This window comes from Anas acuta, chromosome 2 (genome assembly GCF_963932015.1).
Source record: "Anas acuta chromosome 2, bAnaAcu1.1, whole genome shotgun sequence".
Lineage (NCBI taxonomy): Eukaryota > Metazoa > Chordata > Aves > Anseriformes > Anatidae > Anas > Anas acuta.
In genome coordinates, this window is record NC_088980.1 from 89,897,199 (window position 1) to 89,921,030 (window position 23,832).

The following is a 23,832-nucleotide window of genomic DNA, read 5'->3' on the forward strand; positions in this document are numbered from 1 at the left end:
TTTGGAGCTCAGATCCCTCACGGCTTGTGATGAACACCACCTGGTCCTGGCAGTTCACTAGAATTAAGCTTTGCATGTTGTTCCGTGATTTCCTCCCTTGAGATTTCTCCCCTTCTTAACAGCATACTAAGGATGAGGGTTTCCCTTGGGTGAAATCTCCTTGGGATGAGAATTTCAACACTGGACATCATTAGCCAAGTTTAAATGCTTCAGGCAATTAGCTTTTCTGCAGTCATATCATTTGTCTATAAACTTCCTTTTCTATTTGATCTCTGTACCTAGGGGTCCAAAGAAACAAGTGCAATCCTTCTGCCTCAGACGTGTTAATAATTCTTCTGTGCTAACAGTTTCTGTTTCTGCCTTAATTAAGAAAACCTCCTTATGTATAAGCTTATAAGTTTGTGTGGAATTTTACAGTGGGCTTGGAGATAGGGGATGCTTTGCAACTGGATAAATGCACTGATACAGCTTGTACAGACACATGAAATCTAAAAGAACCAAAAAAGGCCACTACAATAAAGCTGATCTAACTCTCTTGCAACACGAACAGAGGGTCTCTCTGTTTCCTGAGTTCCCTTTTGAATCCATGTTTGGGCTCATCCAGAAGTCAGCCCCCCAGGGTGCTCACTTCCAGCTCACAGACGTTCCTCCTAGGGCAAAGGGGTGGCTTACAGCAGCGTGGGTATTAAAGAAGATAAACACCCCTTATGCATTTCCAGCAGCACAGGAAAAGGAAACAGAAAAGGAAAACAAGGAAAAGGAAAAGGAAAAGGAAAAGGAAAAGGAAAAGGAAAAGGAAAAGGAAAAGGAAAAGGAAAAGGAAAAGGAAAAGGAAAAGGAAAAGGAAAAGGAAAAGGAAAAGGAAAAGGAAAAGGAAAAGGAAAGAAGGATGCAGAATCTGAAGAAGGTCAGTGTTGCAAAGAGAGGGACATAGCTGACCAGTGGCTGCATATAAAAGTATCCTTTTGTTCAAAGAAGAAAAACATTGATGGCAAGGCTGGGAATAAGGAAAATGGAAGAGGTTAAGAAGAAGAACATTTGCAGTGGGTTAGAAAGACAGAGGCACACTTTGGCCAGATAGGTCAGCAGGCAATGTAGCCAGCAAAGTGCTAATCACACAAAATATGCTGCGTCTTTTTCAAAGATGAGGAAGATTTGGCTACAGACTCTAGAGGAGGCTTTACCCTAGGTAAAGGAAATCTGTAGCACTCTTTTATTTTCTCCCAGTGATATGAGCATGAGCACTCATGAGCTCCAGTTGGCCCCACTGGGCTCCTGAGTTTCTGAACACTGTGGCTGTGGAAGCCTGTGAGCAAGGCTTGCTGGCTACCAGGAAAACCATCTTCTTCCTCTTCTCGAAAGTCAAGTCAGGGGGGGTCACACCAACTTTCTGCAATGACAAGAAGCTTGCTGCCAAGCCCAGATGCTCCCCCAAGTGACCTCGTTGAACTCAAAATGTGACAAAGGGAATGCTAACTGCCCTGAGCACTGGTGTCCTATCCCAGGAGGAGCCCCTGGGTCACTGCACGTAGACAGGTATGTCTGTGTCCCCTTTCACATTTTACAATCCAATCCACACTCGCTCCTTTTCATCCTTTTCCCTTTGGTACAGTGATTCATGCAATATTCAAAACGATTTCCAAAGCTGCTGAGTTAAATGAATAGTCCACAGTTTACCAAACCCTGACAGGGAAATCAGAGGCAAGCTGATAAAATCAAAGACACATACCAAAGGTGTAAGGGAAACACAGAACCCTCTGTGAGAAAGCACTGTTGAATAAAGAAGGCATTCTAGGAGCAAGATGAATGGCACTCCTAATAGCTAATGGTCTTTTCTACTCTTCATTTTTTTTCTTCAATACACCTGAATTAAATCCACTTAGAGCACACACAAAGCTTTCCTCTCCTTTGAACGCCAATGGGACAAAACTACAAGTGGTTCTGAACTGCAGTTCACACGTGGCGCTGACACAGGCATGCGCTTCCCAGGAAGCCCTATTAATAATCACACAGCACACACCGCTAAGCATATTAAGGGGCTCCAACTAGCAGCGTTTCATTCAGCCTCAGAATACCCTTTAAGCCCAAGATTAGGTGTCTCCAGTAAGATCCACCTCGCTGTTTCACTCCAGACCCCTTGAACACAGTTTTCAGGGATGTCAAGCACTTGCAGAGTTGGGACAAGCCATTTTAAAACTGGTGCTCTGAGAGCTAAATGACCCAAAAAATCAGGTCTGATGTTTCTGGAGCACTGTTGTCAGCAGCTGTTTTTTCCTTTTTTTTTTTTTTTTTTTTTTTTTTTTTTTTTTTTTTTAACCCAGAGTGCAAAGCAAAATCAAAGGCAGGTTCACAGAGTCCCCAGCTGTGAAACATAAGCTTGAGCCCTTCCCTGTGTGCTGTGCTCCTTACCACATGCCGTGCCTCTTACCTACACTCGCAGCCTGGGGCCCTAGGCAGCTGGTTTGGTTACATGCAACTAAAATCAGATTCTTCCAGAGTGACCACACAAAGGGCAAAATGACGGTCTCTATTTTTCTTTTCTCCATGTAAATGTGTCTGATATGAAGGATGTCTCCCTTGTCTCGGAGACATCGAACTCACTCGAGGCAGCGCTGAATGCTCCTTGAGCAATAGGGTTTCAATTAAAGCAGCGACGGAGCTTTTGGCTCTCGCAGCAGCAACACATCAGTAGGTCCAAGAACTCCAGATGTTTGTCCAAAGAAATGTCATGGCAACAGCCTCTCTGACACAGCTCCTCTGTGCTGCAGCAGGCCTCAGGGGCTGTTGCCACGACCTCCTCACTGCTGCCACTCCTCTCCCTCCTGTCCCCAGAGGGTTGATGCTTTGGCTGACTGGGTCTCTTCTCTCTCTTCTCAGTGCTTCTGAGACTTCTTCATGGCTCCTTCAGCACTGCTGCTGTCCTGTTCCATGTCTCTGGGTTGCTGCAGGCCACATTTTAGGTATCAGGCTCCTTACTTGATGATCTCAGTACCTCACTGGAAGCTTCCTGGGGACCGAGTGCTTTCATCTGGAAACTTGGGCTGCCAGAGATTTTCCTCACCTCAGCAGACCCTTTGCTCACTGAGCAAATGGTACTGCTCAGCATACAAGGATGCTGCTTTGCTCTCATTTACGTAGCGTCTCACGTCTCTTACTAATCTTGAATTTAGAGTAGGTCACAAAGTCTGCATCACAGGCCTACACCAACGCTTACATCTGAGTCCTCAAAGCCAAGGGGCTTGGTCCCAACTAATATGTGTAGAGGAGAGGACAGGGAATTGTTTGCCACATCTCTTTTGAATAATCTAGCAACACAGCGATACTCAAACTTCAAATTCTGGCTTGTGATTTCCCAGTGAGACCTCAGAGAGGGAAATATCTGATTCAGACCAGAAACTGGAACTTCCAGTAAGAGTAACTGATTCACCCTTTGAGCAAACACTTCAGAGAGACTTGGGAATCAAACACTCGGGAATCAAACTTGCAACAGCTACCGTAATGGAAATAGTGTCCTTAGGCATCGTTGACGAGGTGCTGTGTTCCTTTTACAATCTCACAAGATTGTCATCTTTCCAAGTAAAACATCCTAGGGCAGCTTTTTACACTCATTTTCACAGAAAACTCCTCTGGGTCAAACTGGTATCTCACAGGGTTGGGGGGCAGGAAATCAACCCACTGATTGCATCTCTCATGTCTTTCTCGTCTCAAAACAGATGTTGCTCTCTTCCATCTTTCAGCTGCTGCTTTTCAGAGCTCTTCTGGTGCCATGTAGCTGAGCAGACCCAGAGCCTTTGCACATTGGCAGCACAGAGGAAAGCAAAACACTGACACCGAGACCTCTTCAACAGCAATAATCATGGAGCAAATGGGCACAGTCATTTGGGTGGGTAAGTTCTCTAATAGCTACTGCAAGGTAGCAAGGAAATTCCTTTTTCAGGTAGCAAGGAAATGCCTCTGAGCCACAAAGTGCATGTTCTCAGCATCTCTGCTCCTTTCTGTTGGATTTCCATGTAGCCCCAAGGTGGTGCTGAGTACATCCGCTGATATTAATGGGGTGACACAATGTTAGAGATTGTTAATGGACAAGGTGCATGTGAGGTGCACAAATTGCATATTCTAGGCAATAAAAAAAGGCACAACTTGGCACCTAATTTGGACCAGCTTGCAGAATAATCTGCTGATACATGAGTATATGCAACTAGCAGAAACAGACTTAGAAACAAGAAAAAAAAACCGAACTTTTACAGACTCCATTTCATTTATATATATAAACAAATAAACATTTTAAACTTTATAACGACTTGAGTAACAATCATTAGCTATGCCTGTGCTTAAAGCCAGGACTACACTTAATTGATTAAGTGAACATGGACCCCTGTATGTGAAAATCTTAAAATGCCCCATAACCATTGTGCAGCTTATGCACAATGTCCATAATTTTATGCACAATTACTCATCTTATTTCACAAAGAGGAGAAGTGAGGCAGACAAAGGTTTAGAGATGCATCAAGACCAGAACAACCACAGGGCAATAGCTAAAATGTGCAAACCTCAGCTAAAACCAGCACAAATCCACTGAAGGAAGCAGGCTACCTATTTGTCTGCTTAAAATAACCTCCACAAAGAACACATTACAGAATCAAAAATGAAACCATCATCCAGCGGAACAAAAATCTGGAATACAAATGGCTAAAACTGACAGCTGAGGCTTGATTCTTTAGCAATGTCAAATGTCTTCAGATCCTACCTGATTTCTGCTGGATGGTGGTGTTGCAGCACAAAAATAAGGGGATCAGGAAGATCAGAACAGGCCAAATGCAACGCTGAACTCCTAAAGGAGCTGGTGGGATATCTCTGATGGGAGTGAGACAGGCTGTCAGCCTTCTGCATGAGCCGAAGAAAAGGAGTGCAAGTGTCAGAAAAAGCTGTTTCTTCTCATACTTGCTTTAATACACATAGTCCTTAAATCCAGGGCATCTTCTTAGGGAATAGATAGAGAGGTAGAGTTAGTGGCTCCAAGGACACTTCAGGATGTTATTTCTTTTTATAGTTAGCTGCTATCCATAAAACTGAACTAGTTAAAATAGAGTTGTGTAAAGAAATTTGGATAGTCACAAAAGTATGGGATTTTAAAAAATGCTTGTATGGAAAAGAGGTTAAATTATCTCATTCATTTCCCAATTCCCCTGCAAACTCTATCCTCAGCTCCTCTTAACTTACTTACCCCACTTACCTATCCAAACACAGGGCAGACATATCAATTCTCATCATTCTTGGTAAAAAGACAACATTTTCATGTTTGCTGTCAAATAATATCTCATTCCAGCATGATTTCCTGCAAGCTGTGCTAATTCCTCCAGGCTTTCTAATATATGCTAGAAACTTCACTGTTTTATCTTAATTACTATCTCAGTTGGAATCACCAAGCTGCTACCTTTGATTTTGTTGTCTCCACAAATACAAATAAAACAGTATTTCAGTGATGCTCTATGACAAACTAGGCAATATGTGCATCTACCTCTTACATAAAGAAGGAAAGAATTAGTAGACAATATCCAGAGAGTATTACTTTGTTAGAAATCAGAGTGGTGGGGCAGAATGACAATGCTACATAAGACTGTACCTACAGTCCTGGGATTATATACAGTTTGCTGGAACATTAAAAAATAATAAAAAAATAATAGAAAAATAAGGTCACTGTGGAACAAGTTCACTCACTCTATATTATTGTGAATGACAAGACTATTTTAGTAACTGTTCTTTTAAACCCATATAAATTTTCAGATTTATCTCAATTTGGCTTTATGAAAACTGAAACTTGCAGTGCAAAGATCATTTATAAAAGCTTTAGAAGATGAGCTTTTCAGGCAGGGATTTTGTCACCTTTTTTTGGGTAATATTCAGCTCCCCCCCCGCCTTGTCAAGAAAAAAAGCTTAAAGCCCGCAAACTGGGAATTCTTGGAGGTGTGGCTCCATTTTTCACCTTACCTAATACATATTATTTCTTCGCTATGCTAAACTTTCACCATGACTGCATAATAGAGTCTTACTAATATTGTTCCTGTCTGTGAGTTTGATATGACTTCCCCAAATCGGATGAAACAAGCGTTTTCCATTGTGATGGACATCAAAATCAATGATCAGCTCAATGAGCTGATCTCAATGATCATCTCATCAGCTGTGGAGTCCTGCTGGCAGCGTTGTCAGCTCTCACACAATCCCATCTTAGCTTTTGGGGTCCACCCCATCTGTCCCTGGTGGTGGGAAGTTCTTCCAGAAGCAAGCAGACTGTTACTCATTACTCAGTGTAGCTGAGGCTTTGTAAGGCTTTGCTTTTTTCTTCCCTCACCCCCTCTTTGCTTGATATTGAGCTCCCTGAAAGGGCTGGAATACCACATCCATACCCACTTCCCTTACTTCAATCGTACATGTGTAGTTCGGGGAGCAGGGCTATGCCAGCACTCCCTGCTCACAAAGCTGACAACCTACCTCCAGCTTTGCATCATTTCCCTGGATTACTGCTGCTTCTGACACACTCCTGTTACAAGAGCATAGCTCAGTGCCATTAAACAACCAAATGAATGGATTGTGCTATTATTTGTAATATTTTATCCCCCACACTCCTGCCCTGGGCCAATTATTTAGTCAGCTGGTGAGCCCGTGCCTCGAGCAAGCAGCAAGCATCTTGTTGGGTAACCATCTCCTAGCCATGGGGGGACATGTGAGAGCTTCCAACTTTGTTTCCTGGTAATGTTTGAAGTAAAAGCAGTATGGAAAATCCCTGGAAGAAAAGTCTTCCTTAAGCTGAAGACCTCCAATATTGCAAAACCGGTATGAAACATTACAAAGGCAGAATGGTGAGTCAGCCCACTTTGACCAAATGTCTGTGACTGCAAAAGGTCTTTCTGTTTTCAGGAGCCTGTTTTTGAGATACTTTTGAGCATACTCTAGTACACGCTGTGCATTTTTTCAGGCCACCTAAAATTCTAGAAACACAACAGTTCTGTTTTCCCACCATGTCTTTAATGACAGTCAAAAGATGTAATTTATGTTTTTATTTGGTAGAGAGTGAAATCACTTTCACTATTAAGCTGTCACTGAAGTCAGTTGGGATTATTACAGAATGATAAATTAGAGATAATTATTATTTTTTTTGTTGTTGGATAGTATTCACTTCAAGTACTCCTGCCAGGAGTAAGGGCCAGTTAAAGGAATCCACAAATTCGAAGGGAGACTTGCCAAAATAGATTTTGTCTTTCTGATAATTTGCTTAATGGAACATTTCTCACTTTAGTATTACTGGGATAACAACAACAACCTGCATTTCAGAGAAGCAAGGTTTGCAAGGATAGGTAATATCTTAATAGACAATGATAAAGTTGAAGGTAGGGGATGAGATTTCAGGGGTACCGTCTTGATACTAACCAAAACCTAAATTACACAATGCTGCTTCTGCAATCTGAGGGACAAACTCTTCTGCCACAGACAGGCAGGGATATTGGATCGATGAAGAGGCTCACTTTGGGAGTCAGCAAAAGTTGTAACGAGAGAGTTGCATCCCTCTGTGATGGATACCAGTGCCTGAACAACCTTTCCTTCTGTTCACAGAGAAAGAGAGCTGGTGTCCTACAAAACTCTTGGGTCTACCACTTTGGAGTGTTCTCAGCCAGCTTGTTTGTACTTCAACTTCCCTTTGAAGGAGCTATAAAAGTACATAAAAACCTCCTTCTGGGGGCTTGGCACTGATCTACAAGCCAGCACCAGCAGGGCTCTGTCACATTTCAGCCTGGAGTTGAGAAGGTTCTGGGGAGACCTTACTCCTACCTTTAAATATATATTTAGTATAGTGGGCTTACAAAAGAGACAGGGAAGGACTTTTTACCAGGGCCTGTAGACAGGACGAGGCAACAGTTTTCAAATGAAAGGGGATAGATTTAGACTGAACATTATGAAAAATGTCTTCCTTATGAGGGTGGTAAGACACTGGAACAGGCTGCCCAGAGAAGTTGTAGATGCCCCATTACTGGAGGTGCTCAAAGCTGAGCTGAATGGAGATTTGATCAGCCTGACCTAGTGAAAGGTGTCACTGATCATGGCAAGGGGGTTGGACTAGATGATCTTTAAGTGTCCCTTCCAATACAAACCACTCTATAATTCTATGATACTCAAATTTTTGTATCCTGCCTACACACTTGGTACAGAAATGCATGAAAAAAGCTCTTCATGAGCCAGCCATGTCTGCTGATCCGCTTGTTGACCTGCTTCTCTGGCCCAATGTACTGTACGCTTACGATTTTTATGTTCTGGGCCCTGTTGTCAACTCCACTGTAACACTGCTGGTTCTCCCAGTCATTAGTGTGAGTTTCTTTAATGAGCAAGTAAACAATTTTGTCACATTAACAACATTTTTATAGCATACACAGCTTGTAAAAGCTCATGTTGGAGGAAACAGCCTTCTATCAACCCAATGCTTTCAACACACAAAAAAAACAGGCTCTGTGGGTTTACTAGAAGGAGTTGTAGTACATTATCTAAGAATTCCTAATTGCAAACTGAGCTCAAGACATGAATCAAAACTTCAAGCTATAATTTTCAATAATGGTATTAAATGAATTAGACTTTTCAACAAAGCTTAGTCACTGCAGCTAGGTAGGAGGTGAGTCCCTCTACCAAATATAACTGGATATTTAATTATGGTGAGCATTAACAACTGAGCTTCTTACTTTTGCTATAAACATACATGTCTGTAGCTTTGATTAGTTCAGATTTGTCTGAATTCCAAAGTGAGGGTCCACTCATATTCCCATTTCAATCAACAAGAGAAAACGCAGGCTTGCACCACCGTGTTAAGTTTAAACTTTGAATTCTGTGGAAAGAAAGAGAAAGAAATGTAATTTCAATGCGTGAAGGGTTTTTTTCATGCATCTATAAAACCTGAACAATGCTCTTTTTCATAGCATGAGGAAAAAAGAGCATCTTTGGGATAATCTGTTTTGGTCCACTGCAAAAGCTATACTTCTTCCCCTACCAAGTAAACTCCAAGCTAGTCAAGCTCTTTCTCATCAGGCATCTGCACACTTTCTTGCTCTGACTGACAGCAAACCTCACAACTTCTTGGTTTTGTCCTCAGCTCTGTCATGGTAGATGCATCCACAATAATGCCTGAGTACTATCCTTGCATCTTTCTAATTTTGAGACCTTGAAAAGATGTGGGGGGAAAAAAAACCTCATAGTTTAAACTTCCATAATTAACAATACCTAAATAATAATAATTTCAATGCTTGTTGTTGATAAGAAAATAGAAACTCCAAAATCCATCGTACATGCTTTTCTACACAGATCTTTCAAAAAAAATTTTAGTTTTTGATCAGGAGGTTTGAGGCATCACTCAACATTTCTGCTGCTCATGGCAGAAATCTTATTTACTGAACTTGATTTGCTACTGATGATGATCAAGAGCCAAGTAAAAGGCTAAAGGAACACTTCCATTACATTTTGGATTTTGAGTAAATTTCCCTTTTCTGGTTTCCACAGGGTCAGATGAATGATTTCAGGAAACAATGTCCTAGTGGCATTAAAGTTCATATTTAGACTCAGCTAAGTCTCTTTCAGACCACAGGATTTCTTCTTCTTCCTTTTCTAAGCTATTCCTTCCTTCTAGCCACAGCAGCTATTTATTTGTGAGTTACTTTAAATCCCTTCCATTTTATAAGGCACTTCAATTTTGACAGCACTGGAAAAAATGCAGCTTTGCCTTCTAAATTTAGTAGAAGGGGAAGAAAAAAACAGATTGTTTGCTGGTCTCTCTGCTTCTATTCTTCTGTTCCAAACTATTCTCCATAAGTTCCTGTCTATCGCCTTTTGTAAATAACATCTGCTTTTCAAACTCCCTGTCTCCTAATTAGTCTGAATCTTTTGTAAGAGTACAGTATGTATTCAGAAATGTACAAATCAAGTGCTAATGGGTAGGGGTAGTAACATAAATTTCCCACTCAGCATTTACATCAATTTCCACATTAGATTAAAAAAAGAAAATTTGCTGGAAAAAAAGAAAAAAAGAAAAAAAGAAAAAAAAGAAAAAAAAGAAAAAAAGAAAAAAAGAAAAAAAGAAAAAAAGAAAAAAAGAAAAAAAGAAAAAAAGAAAAAAAGAAAAAAAGAAAAAAAGAAAAAAAGAAAAAAAGAAAAAAAGAAAAAAAGAAAAAAAGAAAAAAAGAAAAAAAGAAAAAAAAGAAAAGGTTTCAAAATTATGCATTTGTATTTATAGTGCCAAATATTTTCAACCTTGAGAAAGTTTTTTTTTCTTTTTTTCTTTCTTTCTTTTTTTTTTTTCCCAGGTAATATTAATTTATTAATTGTCTTTCTTATCTCTTTTCTAACATACCAACTGGTTTGGGAAAAATCTCCTCTCTGTCATAGAGAGCTTCAGCTCACATCCTTTCTTTCTCAAGGGAATGTGTCAACTCCAGGCTACAGAGTAATTCCCACTCAATTGCTTTCTGTTTGCCATAACTATCTAGATATTTCATACAAAACAAAATAGGTCAGACCAGCTCTATCAATAGATATCAAAGGAAGGAAATCTTGAAGTATTTACTTCCTAATTATTAAGGACTTGCTATTATAAGATGGGAGACAAATCTAAACTTATTTTGCCTGTGGCAAAATGTGTCTTTGAACCAAAAAATTTCCCCTGTGCAAAATAATCTTCCCAAACTCCAGATTTCAATGATAAACCTTGAGATCTGAAAAATCCAAACTTAACGGTCTTACTATCAGCTAGATAATTAGCTGAAATAAGCATACTGAATGACGAAACAGAAAAACTAATGCACTACTTTGATTAAAGAGTAGCTAAGTAAAGTTTTCAGGAGCTAACTGGGAATAGAACCATGAGCCAGAGCCATGTCAGATTCATTTTTGGACATATGTTTTTAAAATGTGCTTTATGAATGACCTGGAGAAATACTTGAATGCTATCTGTGGGGAAAAGAAAGAAAATGCCTGTACACCAGTTGTTAACAGCCACAAAATCATTGCCAGAACACCCAGCCACTGGATCCCCATGCCTCTAAAACCTGTAGTGAGACAATCTGTATTTTAGGCAAAATCTTGAAAGTTGGAACCAACATAAACACCTATCCCAGTTCTGATCCCTCAGGTGCATTGGTGTGTCTTGTGACTCTCATGGGAAAAAACAAAACAAAAACCCTCATTCTGAATCTCACCCTTCTGGATTACTGTCTAACTCCTTGGGAGGCACATAAGCAATGGTGCCAGACACGTACAGAAGCAGGTAAAAGAGAAAGTCAGCACAAATCACGTGAAAACAACATCTGTAATGCTAGGTTTCTGACTGTGACTATTCTTTCCTCTGGGAAGGAAGTGTCTGGAGTACCTGGAAAAAAAAAAAAAAAGACAAAAAGACAAAAGGCTTGCCAATTTTGGGGAGACAGGGTATTCTCATTCTTCAGCTCTGACAGCTGAAAATGAATGAAAAGGCCCCAAAAGCTTAGTTTCTGCCTTATTATGAGTAGCCAGGCCCTCTGACAGGTAATTTCCATAGTAGGGTGATCTCTTGACAACAAAGCAAAAAAATGGCCAACACCTTTGTCAACCTTTAGCTCTTATTAGTTCAGAGTATTCCCTGAACCAAATGTAGTTTGTTTACTTTTTAAACCTAAAAAAGGTTCAAAGTGGAATACTCCACTAAGTATTCACCAAGTTCACTTGAAACCCATAGAAACTCATGTGTTTACAGCAGCTTTCATCAAGTTCACCAGGTCTAATACGAATCAGTTTTCAAATATGGGAGATAATTTGAAGAAAGAACCACAACCAAACCCTTGCTGGCAGGGAAAAGCCCAGGGTAACATAAAGATTAAAAAGGAGAAGCGCAGCCAAAATAGGAGATGGCATCCTGCTGAAAACAGTGGTCATAAGTTCTCAAAACAGCTTTCCTCAACTCCCAATTACAGACAAAGTCAAAGACAACAGGAAAACTAGGGGAAGTGGCAAATGAAGAGAGGGATAAACCAGAGAGGTTTCATGTACAATTAGATCATATGAAATGAAGGTCACATCTTGTAATAAAGAATGTTGGATGTACTTAAAAGACAGGAGAATGTGAATCTGAAAAGGACCTAATATTATGAAAGATGATAGACTCAGTGTGGGCTGTTAGGGTGCTGCTGGGCTTGAAAACTGAAGGCATCCCTGAGCAATACAAGCAGAACTCCAGAAAAGGAGTAGAAAAATCACATTGCTGGGTGCTTATTTAACAGCTTCTGGAATACCACAACTGGTTCTGGCCTTTGCAGTTCAAAATGGTAATTGAGAAGCTGGAGAGTATTCTGAGACAGACTGGCCAACGCATGGTAAAAGCACTGGAAAACAGGTGAAAGCAAGACAGCCCAGATGTGTGAGTTACTGCAAAAGAAGGCTAAATGGAAAACTAATCATGGCTTAGACTACGTTTAGGGGAAGAACAAAATTTTGGGACAGCATTTTAAACCTATTAGAAGTTTCTAATAGACACACCTTTCACGTGCTTTTAAGGGAATATTTGTGTGAGGGAAAAAGAGTAATGAACCGTTAGAAAAGCCTGCTAAAAGTTGGGACATTTTTCTACCACTAGCAATTCTAGGAACAAAATCAGTTGTTCTAAGAGGACACAATTTAATTTAAAACAAAACAAAAATCATGGATTCAGAGAAATGCTATTGCCTGTGTAATACAAATCGTGGTGTATAGTCCCAGTGGTCCCTTCTGGTTTTGTTTTATATGATTCTGGGAGTGCAATGAAAACAATTGGAAGATGCCAAGAAATCTTGTTAGATTTCTTAAATTCTTATCCTCACCAGGCTGATAGCAAAGTTTGACACTCATTCACCTGCAGTGTTGCAATTTGATATTTCTTATGCCTCCCATTTTGCATCTTTCTCAGTCTCTACAGCCTGAGTTCAGATCACCTCCCTGCTCACGAAAATTTCTAGCTGAGTCAGTTACCAATTTCACCCAAACTGTGCTATTTCCATCTCCATTTGTCATGTTTACGGTAACATGTTTACTACTTAATGTTCATACAAAGCTTGGAAGATGGAAAGTGCTCTCTAACTGCTAAATGTTGTCATTTATGCAGTTCCTGCAACCTGTGAGGCAGGAAATACAGGCTAAATCTACAGGCTGAACTCATATCTGGTGCAGAGGTAGGGGAGGCAGCTTGAAATGGCTGCCTTCCAGTCAGGGGCAGCTCAACAGGTGCATCCTCTCTGTCTAACTAACATACCCAAAGGCAGGGTTTCATCCCATATCTACCGCTTTTGGGCAAAAAAGCTGCTGTGTAGGCAGTATTTTAATGCAAACCATGCTGCCACAAGGTCTGCCCAGAGCCCCATTGCCATGTGGCCTGCACCTGCGACTGGGCCCCTGTAGGCTGCAGGCCCACCTGAGGCACACCTCAGGCACCTGGGCCAGACCTGTCGGCTACGTGTATGGTGTCATAAACGTAAAACACGTTCCTTTTTAGTTGAAGAAAGAATGAAGGATGTCTGTGCACTGTGGTGTATTAAGTAATAGTGATGGATCTTGATTACTTGAAGGACCTCTAATGAATTTCTGTATTGGCAATGCTTGAGTTAAGAGGTTGGTCAAGAGATTAACTCCTGCTCCTTTGTTGTTGCTCAGCATTTCTGTCCTAATTTCCATGAGACAGGCAATGTTCCAGGAATTGAAAACTTAAAGAGAGAAAAAAAAAATCAAAAATAGCTATTTTCATTACCATGACCTCCTTCCTGCACTAGTTGACAGGAGCTACTGAAATGCAGAAGACTAATTGAGGGGAAAAAGAGTTCTGCTGTCTAAAAGATACCTACCTTGCTCCAATATAATCCTCCTGATCTATTTAAATTGCTTCTCTCCTTAGCCTCCTTCTCCATTTTGTCTGCTCATTCATTTTGAATTTCCTTCTGATCCATTTTCCTCTTCTGCTGCTGACTGAAGACTTCTAACTCTTACTCAAGAGTTTGATATTTTCTGATATTTCCTGTGCCTAAAACCAACTTTTCCTCTAGTTTTCTGAAGAAAAAATAACCTAATCTTTTGTCAGCTGCCAAGCTTGGACTAAAAGACAAGCTGTATGCTGAACCTTTTTGTATGCACTTTTTATTACAGAAGCATACATCAACCCAGGGATGACAAGTGAAGCGGTTTCAACTGGCACATTTTCATTCTACGTTACTGAAGTACTTACATCCTGCCTCTGAGTATATATTACTCTATCCAGGCTATGTCTATAATATACACTTGCAATGTAAGCACCCAGACTATAATTTTTAAACAGTGGTTGAAATCCTCAGTCACTGATACGGTTTTGGCAACACGCTGCCTTTCATTTTTCATATCACTAACTCTGTTTGACTTAAACGCTTTCAATTTTAAAAACCGTTTTCTCATGAGTTCAATAGTTACTTTTCAGGCATCTCCTGCACCTCCAAAATTGAAGTGTGAAATCTCATCAAGATCCAGGAAATCTGTCTAGATGCACAATGTAATGATGAACACTTAAAAACTGTTCAGCTAATAGAAACAGACAGGTGAAGAGTTAGATGAGGTTCAGACTCCACCGTTCCTAATCAAACCTCTGACTGCAGGGACGGGCTGGTACCTGCTGTCACAACATGTTCCTTAAAGGACAACTGAGGATTGTGGCAACAATGAACAGCTAAACTTTCTAAACTAAGGTTACCACTTCTTGGTTTCTACGTCTGCACTGACCTCATAAGACACAGGCTATCAACCCTGTAGTTTCCAATATATCTGTTAGCTGTAATGATCTGCAATTTTGCAAGGAGCTCTTAAAGTAAACTCAGCCTGGGCCAAAGACTCCCCAGGTTTTAGGCAGTCTCAAAGGACATGGCCTTTCTGGGCACAAAGCACAGGTGCACTCTGGTCAGTCGTTCAGGAGATGTAACCACCTTCCTTTTACATATCCTGCATATCCCAATTGCAGTGTCGGTGCCTCTGTCTTTCAGTTATCTTAGCCTTACTTCCCACATCTTTGCTTTACAAAAGAAATGCACCAAAAATAAATGACCCAATACATCAAGCCACTTGGAATCATAGACTCAATGTTGGAAAAGCCCTCCAAGAGCATCTGGTCCCACCATCACCCTACCACCAATGTTACCCATTAAACCATGTCCCTAAGCACCACATCCAACCTTTCCTTGAACCCCCCCAGGGATGGTGACTCCACCACCTTCCTGAGCAATCCGTTCTAATGCCTCTAACTGCTCTCTCTGAGAAGAAATGTCTCCTAAACTTAATAAGACCTTGACTTGTGCACATGGGCATCTCCATTACGATTCTGCACCAGACCCCATGCAGGCACTGCTGTAGAATGAAGATGGATGCTGGAGGGAATCACAGCCTTGCCCAGCAATCCCCACACCATGACAAAAGCACTCAGAGTAGCAGCATGGGGGCAACAGTGTACAGAACAGTTTAGCAAATCCTAATATACATAGTGATGGAGTGATTTGTTTTATTTTGGTTAATTTTAACTTTTTATTTGTTTATTTGCTTGCTGATATGAGCAGCTTTATTACAAGGCTAGTTTACAAGTGGTGGCTTATACATTTGGTTCATTGTGTTCCAAAGCTTTATCTTTTAAAGATAAAAAAAAAAAAGAATAGCTATATATCTTCTGACCATGTTTGAAGGATTTTTTTTTTTTAAGTCCGTACAGTACAGAACTTGACTGTGAAAAGAGAAGTTAGGGAAAACAACCTCTGAAAAGGTTTTCTATGGCAGAATTAAGAACAAGAAAAATCTACTTCTACTCAGTTGTTCTTAATGGGGCGCCTGGTGAGTCAGTGTATTTGGAAGTCCTTCTAGGTTACAGCATCTTGTCTACTTTCATGTTTTGATCCTACTTTGATTCAGCTTTCTTTAGATATAAACACTGTAAACTTGAAAGTCAACCTGAGATCAAGCTCTGATGACAGCAGTGTATACATTATGAAAGAATAATGAAGCCATGTGTTACTACACTGTCAGATGTAAGCTGAGGGCTTAGATGGTCATGCTCCTGCTCCTTGTGCCGCCTTGAAGGCTAAAAGAAGGGCAAGACCTCGCAGAACACAAGTCGCAGCTCAGAACTGAGATCTGATAAAAGTACAATGTGGAAAGCAGAATAAAAATCCATTACTGCTACTAAAAGGTTCAGTAAGGAGTTGTAACTCAAGGAACTAGAAACACTATTTCTGGAATGACAAAACCCAAAAAACTCCAATGGGGGGAAGGTTCTTAAAATGAACTAAACGGTTACTTCTTGTCCCGCAAGAATTAGAAGGAAATCAGATCCATTCATTTGGAAGCAGCTACTACTGTAAAGGAGCTTTTTTTTCCTTTTCTTTTTTGAAAACCCCAGTCACACTAATCAATCCCAGATAGGATACAGAAAAAAAAATATATGCAAAACTCTTTCCATATGGTTCTCTCTGTAAACAGCAATATTTTTGAAATAACTTTTGTATAAAGAATTCCAGAAAATGAGCAGAGTAGTCTGAAATTAGTTTCTATAATGCACTTCTCAGAATTATTTAAAACATGTGGAAGTACTGGTCTTTTGGTTAAACATGATTCTTGAAACTGATATTGAGTTTTATACCTGAAATGGTTCTTGGTGATTTTCAAACCGTTTTACTTTAGCTTGCTTCACCATTTCTGTCTCTGAGTTACAGACCCTTGGAGCACATTTTTTCTTCAAGACTAACCATGGCTGGAGCAGACAGTGTAAAATTCCCAATTCAGAAACGTCTCAGGAAGTGGAGATTTAACTTCAAAACAAAGTTTTAATGGCCTACAGGGTGCATTTATACACCCTGTTACATAAAGTACTCTAAGAATCTGAGCATCATTCATACTTGTTCAGACAAAATTTGTAGCTGACATTAAACTACAATTGGTCTAAATAAGCTCACCCGATACCAGCACTATTTTTAAGAATGCTTAATAGCCACTGTCACACATCCCATAAAGCCTCAAGTCCTCCCTGATTAGACTTGCAGAAATTTGCACGCATGTTCTGCAGTCAAAGGAAAATATCTATAGGTCAGTTATTCAGCGACCTTAAGTCACAGTTGCAAAATGCTTTGAGGTTTGAGTCCTTCCTGCTTCAGGAATTAAATTCTTTTGTGAATTCATAAATAACTAAGGTACCCAGGAGGTTTATGCAATATTTACCTTATTTAAATTGACCAGAAGGTACAATTTGTTTCAAGCCTGCCTATTTTGCCTGTGCTCAAAGTCCAACAGCAGACAGCTCTGCCTCCCTCACCCTTGTGTGCACAGTTCAGAAGAGCATTGTGCCAAACAACCTCCCAAAGCGGGCTGTCTGGACCAGGTGGGCCAGCTAGCTGGGTCTGCTCTTCGGCTCTGGATGCTCTCTGTAGATTGAAAGATCAGAGACTCTTTCATACTGCTATTTCAGGTAGGCCATTGCTGTAATTGCCATCAGGGAAATGTCGTAATCTCAAGTGGGAGAGGATATAAATAATCTTGAATGGCTTGTGAAGTATCCAGGAGTCGATTTGTCTATTAAGACATGAGCTGTGCTGTGAGCCACACGTAAGCAAAACTTGTTCAGTTGCTCATGAATTGCTAAGGATTTTTCTCACTCTTAAAGGTGATACCATCACTAAGAATAGGCCATATTATCACTTTTTATATCAGACTGTAAAATAACTAATCTACTTATATCAAAGGACAGACACTTTGCTGTGCAACCTGCCTCAATTCAAATTCAAAAGCTCAAGATCCAAATACGGTCTGAGGCCTGTAAGTTTACCACATTTCAAAAGGTTTACCACATTTCAAAAAAACCTTTTTTACCGTCTTCCTTCTGTGTGTCTTCTTATACAGAGATATTCCTGAAGTTACTGTTCAGATGTAAGGTGTATCGGATGTAGGGGTTACTGGTTTTCCTGTGCCACCACTGGGATCAGACAAGATAATCCAGGCACTACTCTGCCTTCTGAGAGACTGTGAGGTGCACTACTAGACATGCAGGAAATTATTATGTTTTGGCACCAGGGAAGACCAGAGATGGCATCAGCCTGCACAAACAGCCTCTCAAGTGCAGCTGAGTGTTTGAGGGGCTCATACCCAACCTCTCAGGGCTGCATTCAGGTACAGAGACTACAGGCAGTAGGAAAGACTTGGGAAGATCCCAGGAAGATCTGGGAGAAGTGCAGCAACCACACAAAGCACAGCCAAGGAAGCATGGAAATAAGCAGCAGCAAATTGCCACAGACTGCACTAACTCAGGATCACAGGAAAGGAACAAGAAGGAGATGAAGATACGAGAAGGTTCTTACACAATCTCTGCTCTGAAAGAAAATTCAAAGTCACAATGAATACAAAAAGGCTCAAGTTCAAAGTCACAATGAATACAAAAAGGCTCAAATTCAAAGTCACAATGAATACAAAAAGGCTCAAAACCAGGCTGAATCTCAATGGGCATGTTTTTCAGGGTCACAAGCCTGTCCCTTGCACCTCTACCAGACACTGGGCCAACCTGTGCAGCTCTTCTTGCCCCTTTCCAGTCAAGTGACCAAAACTGAGTACTGTTTTCTGCTATTGCTGTGCTAAGAAGCACAGCAGACAGAAAGGAAAAACATTCTCAGTTGCAAAATTCCCTCCTTAGTCATAGGTATGAGAAAATGCTTCACTGCAGACAGGAAAAGTGAACACCCATTCTCCTCCCTTTCACCCCCTCCTGGGATACTGGGTTCAGTAAATGGAAATACCAGGGGAGTGTCTTCTTAGAATTTAAATGGCATGCTGTTACAGGGAATTTAAAAAAAAAAAAAAAAAGAACAAGATTTCACAGATTTTCTCACTGTCTGCATTGTTTTCACTTTTGGTTGCAACATGTATGCTCTTCATAGCTCTAAGGAGATATGCAGTATATCCAGTACCTCGAAGCCCTAATTATTGACACGCTGTGCTCCCAGTATCTCTGTCTTGGTACATAAAACCCAAGTAGCAGGCCAAATTCTTCCCTTGCTCACACTGGTACAACTGTTCCTGTCTTAAAAGTCAGTGGGAGCCATGTTCAATTTGCTCTGCCTTCATGTAAAGTTTTATGTCTTTTTTAAGCACACATTTTATTACTAGGTCTCTTATTTCCATCTGCTCACACCGACTCACACAAAAAGTCTCTCTTTAGGGCATTCTATAAACAAACTAACGAGATGAATGCAAATTTTACAGCAGCCGCTCCTTCTGCCACAGCCTTCTCGGTGCAAAGGCCTGTACGCACAGAAGCGATAGGCAAAGCTGTGCTGCTTCCGAGATGGAGCTGCGGATTTTATTGATTTAGAAAACACTCAGGTTTCTTCTGAGAGAAGCACAATGGAATTGATGCTTATTATTTCAACTATACTCACACATACATGCTTTTTAAATTAAAATCTTAGTGACGAGAGGTAGCCCTCTGATGGCACCATGCATCTTTCTCCAGCAGCTCCTCAGGGACAGCTCTACCTGTGTTACTGAGCCAGGTACTGGCAGTTTCTGATCCACACTACCCAGCTTTTCCAACCACTTACAGAGCTCCTCTCTCGCAAGGCCTGTGACTCCCCTCATTTCCACACCACCTTGAATTCTGCTGAGGTCTCCTTTGCAGGGAGTGCAGAGGAATGAAGGGACCACAGGTGGCCTGCAATGAAGTTCCAGAAATCGCCGGTCACCAGACTCTCAGCAGAGGTAAAAAGCTGCAAGCAGGAAAGGTCGTGTTTAGGAGGATTCACCTGAGGTGCAGTATGCGCTCATTTGCTCTTGGCTTGTGACATCCACATGTTGCCACTCATTAAGAGAAGCAGCCACCGGCGCTAATGAGGTGCCCTCAGTAATCCACAATTCCCTTTCTTCAGCACAACAATACCCTTTGACCTAAAGGTTCCTTGTTTGGCAGAATGTATAAGGTATAAGCAAACAGATCATTTTCACTTTTTTTATATTGCTAATCTGAACAGCATAAAAAAAGCAAGTAGTGAACAGGTAACTAATTAAATTCTTCCTTGGAAGAACAATGGCAACAGCACAACCTTTTTATGAGGCATGCGCTTTTAATCTGATGACTCCACTTTCTGATTTCTTACTTGCCCTTCCTTCTTCCGCTTTTAAGACAGAATTGAAGAAATGCTGGAATTAATTATCTCCACAGCAATATTCATCAAAGCACTCCTGCTTCTATGGAAGCCAGGGATGAAAAGTTAGTAGGCAAATCTAAAGGAAAAGTGCACCCATTGGATTCTTGCAAGCAGGCTAAATGTTCACAAGATAAAATGAATAAAACTGGAATGTTTCTTTCAAAAAGTATTTTCTCTCAGCTGATGTCTCTGAGTGGTGCTAGCATTACCTATCTTGATGATGAACATATTTTAAAGAGCATTTTTCCACTAACAAATAGACATTCTGAGAGGTAACCATATGTTTAAGTGCTCCACAGAGCCATGGTCTGAAAGAGGAAAGGGTCTTATGGAAAACATGCCAAGACAAAATCCTGGCCCACAGAAGTCAATAAGAATTTTGCTTTTGATTTTAATGAAGCCAGGATTTCACTCAAGAGAACTGCAGAAGGGTCAACCTATTCAGAGAAAAAAAAAGTATCCAGATGTCTCACAGTATTATGGGCTCTAAATCAGAAAGTGCTGTAGCATTGTGAAACATTTTTTTTCCACTCTCTTTACTGCAAGAAATAGAATGCCTTATTTTTAACCAAAAATAATTCTTACCAATAAAACAAATATAAAAGGATGTATGTCAGAAACACAGGTCTATTGCATTGTGAGAGGTACTAATGCCTTTTTTTGTCTCATAGCTTAATCCTTCTGCAGAGAGTTAGATTTCTCATTTTTTATGTTGACAGTCACATTTATTTCTACTGTATGGATTTATACCAGAGTAAAAAAAAGAGAACAATGAACCTCTGGACTGATAAAGCAGGTGGTTGTTGTTGTTTTGTTGATTTTCATTTTTAAATGGGAAGGTAATAGAAGATTAATTGGCTCTCATAGGTATGCATGTCTGCAAGGGTAGTCAGAGATATGAAGAGCCATTTTCACTCAGCTGTCTTAAGAAGCTAATGTACACACTTCTTCAGTTAGGACAACATTATATACCCATTTCAGAAGCCAGGGGAATTTTAATCAGCATGTTATTATAATTTAACTGCATTTGGTCTCTTTTTCTCCCCCCAAACCCTTTTAGACAGTGCTTTTCTGTTGTATTCAAACTGGATCCTGTTGGGATGCTGACATTCTGCCGTATCTTTGCTCAGAAGTACTCACAAGGAGAACATACCTCCTGCCAAAGCTCTCACCAGTTGTAAAGCAAACACAAAAAAAGTGTCCTCAGAATGTTCCATCATATGCCAAACAAGACAAATTTACAGTGGAGGAAACTGCACGTGTTTCATGTGGCTTGCATTTCAGTTAGCGTCTCCTGGCGCCTCGTGCCTGATAGGAATATGTATGGAAAGAGCAAGCAGTGACCTCTCCACCACCACGAAGCCTTGCGCTTGAGCAATCCGGCACTGCAAGCCCTGGCTCTTTGACTCGCTTGGTCTCGAGCTTCTGTCTGACAGTGCAATCTGTCACTGTCAGCCCACAAGGGCAGGCTGACAACAAACCATGTAGTAAGTAATAAAGCCCCAAATACTTCTACATCCTTTTCCCCTGTAATTGGAAACCTTTGAGCTTGAAACTCATCTCATTTACATCAGCATAAATTCTGATTAACACCACCAAACACAATGTAATTCCCAGTAATTATTTTAAGGAAAATGAAATCAAATTCCAGCACAGTGAATCTAAAAAGCCAAAGGACACTAAATATAGTCATAATCACTTCATTTAGTGAGCCAAAAAGCAAGTGAGCAGCAGCGCTAACTGACCCTAAGCGTACATTCTAATCACCACTAAATGACAGAATATTGTTATTATTTTGTGAGTGTTGCAAGGAACTATTAACAATTACCAATTTGGAATCATTTGAATGTAATTACTGTGTAATCACCAGAAATAAGTGGTCTTTGCTAGGTGTTGGTTATGTAATTACAGATTAAGAACAAGAGTGCCTATGCCATGACACAAAGCAACGTGCCAGAGATCTGGTCTTGAAGAAGCTTGCTAAGGAGCTGAGAAGATACCTACTGACATACCAAAGGATGTGGCTGTATAATTCAGTCACTACAGTGTCATAGAGTCACTGAATTACTGAATGGTTTGGGTTGGAAGGGACCTTAGATCATCTCATTCCAACCCCCTGCCATGGGCAGGGACACCTCCCACCAGACCAGGCTGCCCAAGGCCCCATCCAGCCTGGCCTTGAGCACCTCCAGGGATGGGGCATCCACAGCTTCTCTGGGCTGCCAGTGCCTCACCACTCTCAGAGTAAATAATTTCTTCCTCATCTAAATCTTCCATATTTTAGTTTAAAACCATTACTATAACCTTGTCCTGTCACTGCACTCCCTGACACAGAGTCCCTCCCCAGCTTTCGTGTAGGCCCCCTTTAGGCACTGTCAGGCCGCTGTAAGGTCTCCACGGAGCCTTCTCTTCTCCAGGCTGAACAACCCCAACTCCCTCAGCCTGTAGGAGAGGTCTCTTCACAGGAGAGGTCCTCCAGCCCTCTGATCATCCTTATGACCCTTCTCTGGACTAGCTCTAACAGGTCCTTGTCCTTCTTGTGCTGGGGACCGCAGAGCTGGATGTAGCACTCCAGTATCCATTGAAAATACTTCAAAGGGACATTTTATTAATTTATTTAACTGGGGAAGTAATTTAGTTCCTCAGTACAAAAGCAACACTGAAAATAAAATAAATAAATAAATAAATTTGAAAGAGGCTTCCCTTTTTAATTGGCCTGTCCCAGTTGTAATACCAGCCTCCACCTTCCAGGGGGAAAACACCAGAAGGTGTCGGCTGTGTTCCAGCACCGAGCTGTAGCAAGCACAACACTGTGTTGCTTGAGCTGGGCTGGTCCCAGCTCTGAGGGGGCTGAAGAAAGTCTGAAAGAAAAAGCCGCTATGCAGCAGCATTACCCTCTGTCCTGGGGAAAACCAGTACCTCAGAGGGTTTTTTTGGCTTCTTCCCTCCCTCCCTCCCTCCCTCCCAGAAAAACAACTAGCTTGCCCAGCTGGGCCTTAGCATGTCATCTATCCAGAAAAAAAAATAAAATTAAATTAAAAAAAAAAAGGAAACCTGGAGAAAAGCTACAAGTTCTCATCCACATACAATGTACAGATCTTCCTCTCAGCAAAACAAGTCCCTGGAGTGTTTAAACACGAGACTCTCCTAGCCACATGCAGTAGCAGGGGCGCTTGCTGTGTTCCTCAAGGCATCTTTGCATCAAGCAACCTGTCATGGGAGAGAGGGAGCCGAACCCTTGTTCTTGTTTCAGGTTTGGTTTGAATGCACAGACTCTGTAGTTTTAGGCCCTGACTCTTCTCTTCCCTGAGGTGGAATTTCAGTTCCAGGGCAAGAGACATAAAAACTAAACACACACAACTGACATGGTTTACCTACCTCTGCTTCCTTTGCTCTTAATTCCAAGAGGAAAGCCATGCAGGCATCCCCAGCCAGCCTGTTGAAGACCTAGTAGATTTAGGGGTCCCATAAATAAATAAATAAATAAAATCAAACCAAGCTTTGTGGGTTCCTGCTCCTATTATCTAAGGTTTTGGCAAGATCCTTTCACACTAAATGGACAAGTTACTCTGCCCAAGTCTCTGCTCCCCTCTCAATCTTCTGCCCTTCTCATGGC

General features: G+C 40.9%; 1 long non-coding RNA gene across 1 annotated transcript; it reads right to left on the reverse strand.

Moving 5' to 3' along the window:
- Window positions 1-875: 875 nt before the first annotated feature.
- On the reverse strand, window positions 876-23,832 carry LOC137850774 (uncharacterized). Its single transcript, XR_011092807.1, has 4 exons — window positions 23,595-23,832; window positions 8,724-8,866; window positions 4,748-4,980; window positions 876-4,040 (listed from the first exon to the last, which is right to left on the reverse strand). It is a non-coding gene; the product is annotated as an uncharacterized lncRNA (long non-coding RNA).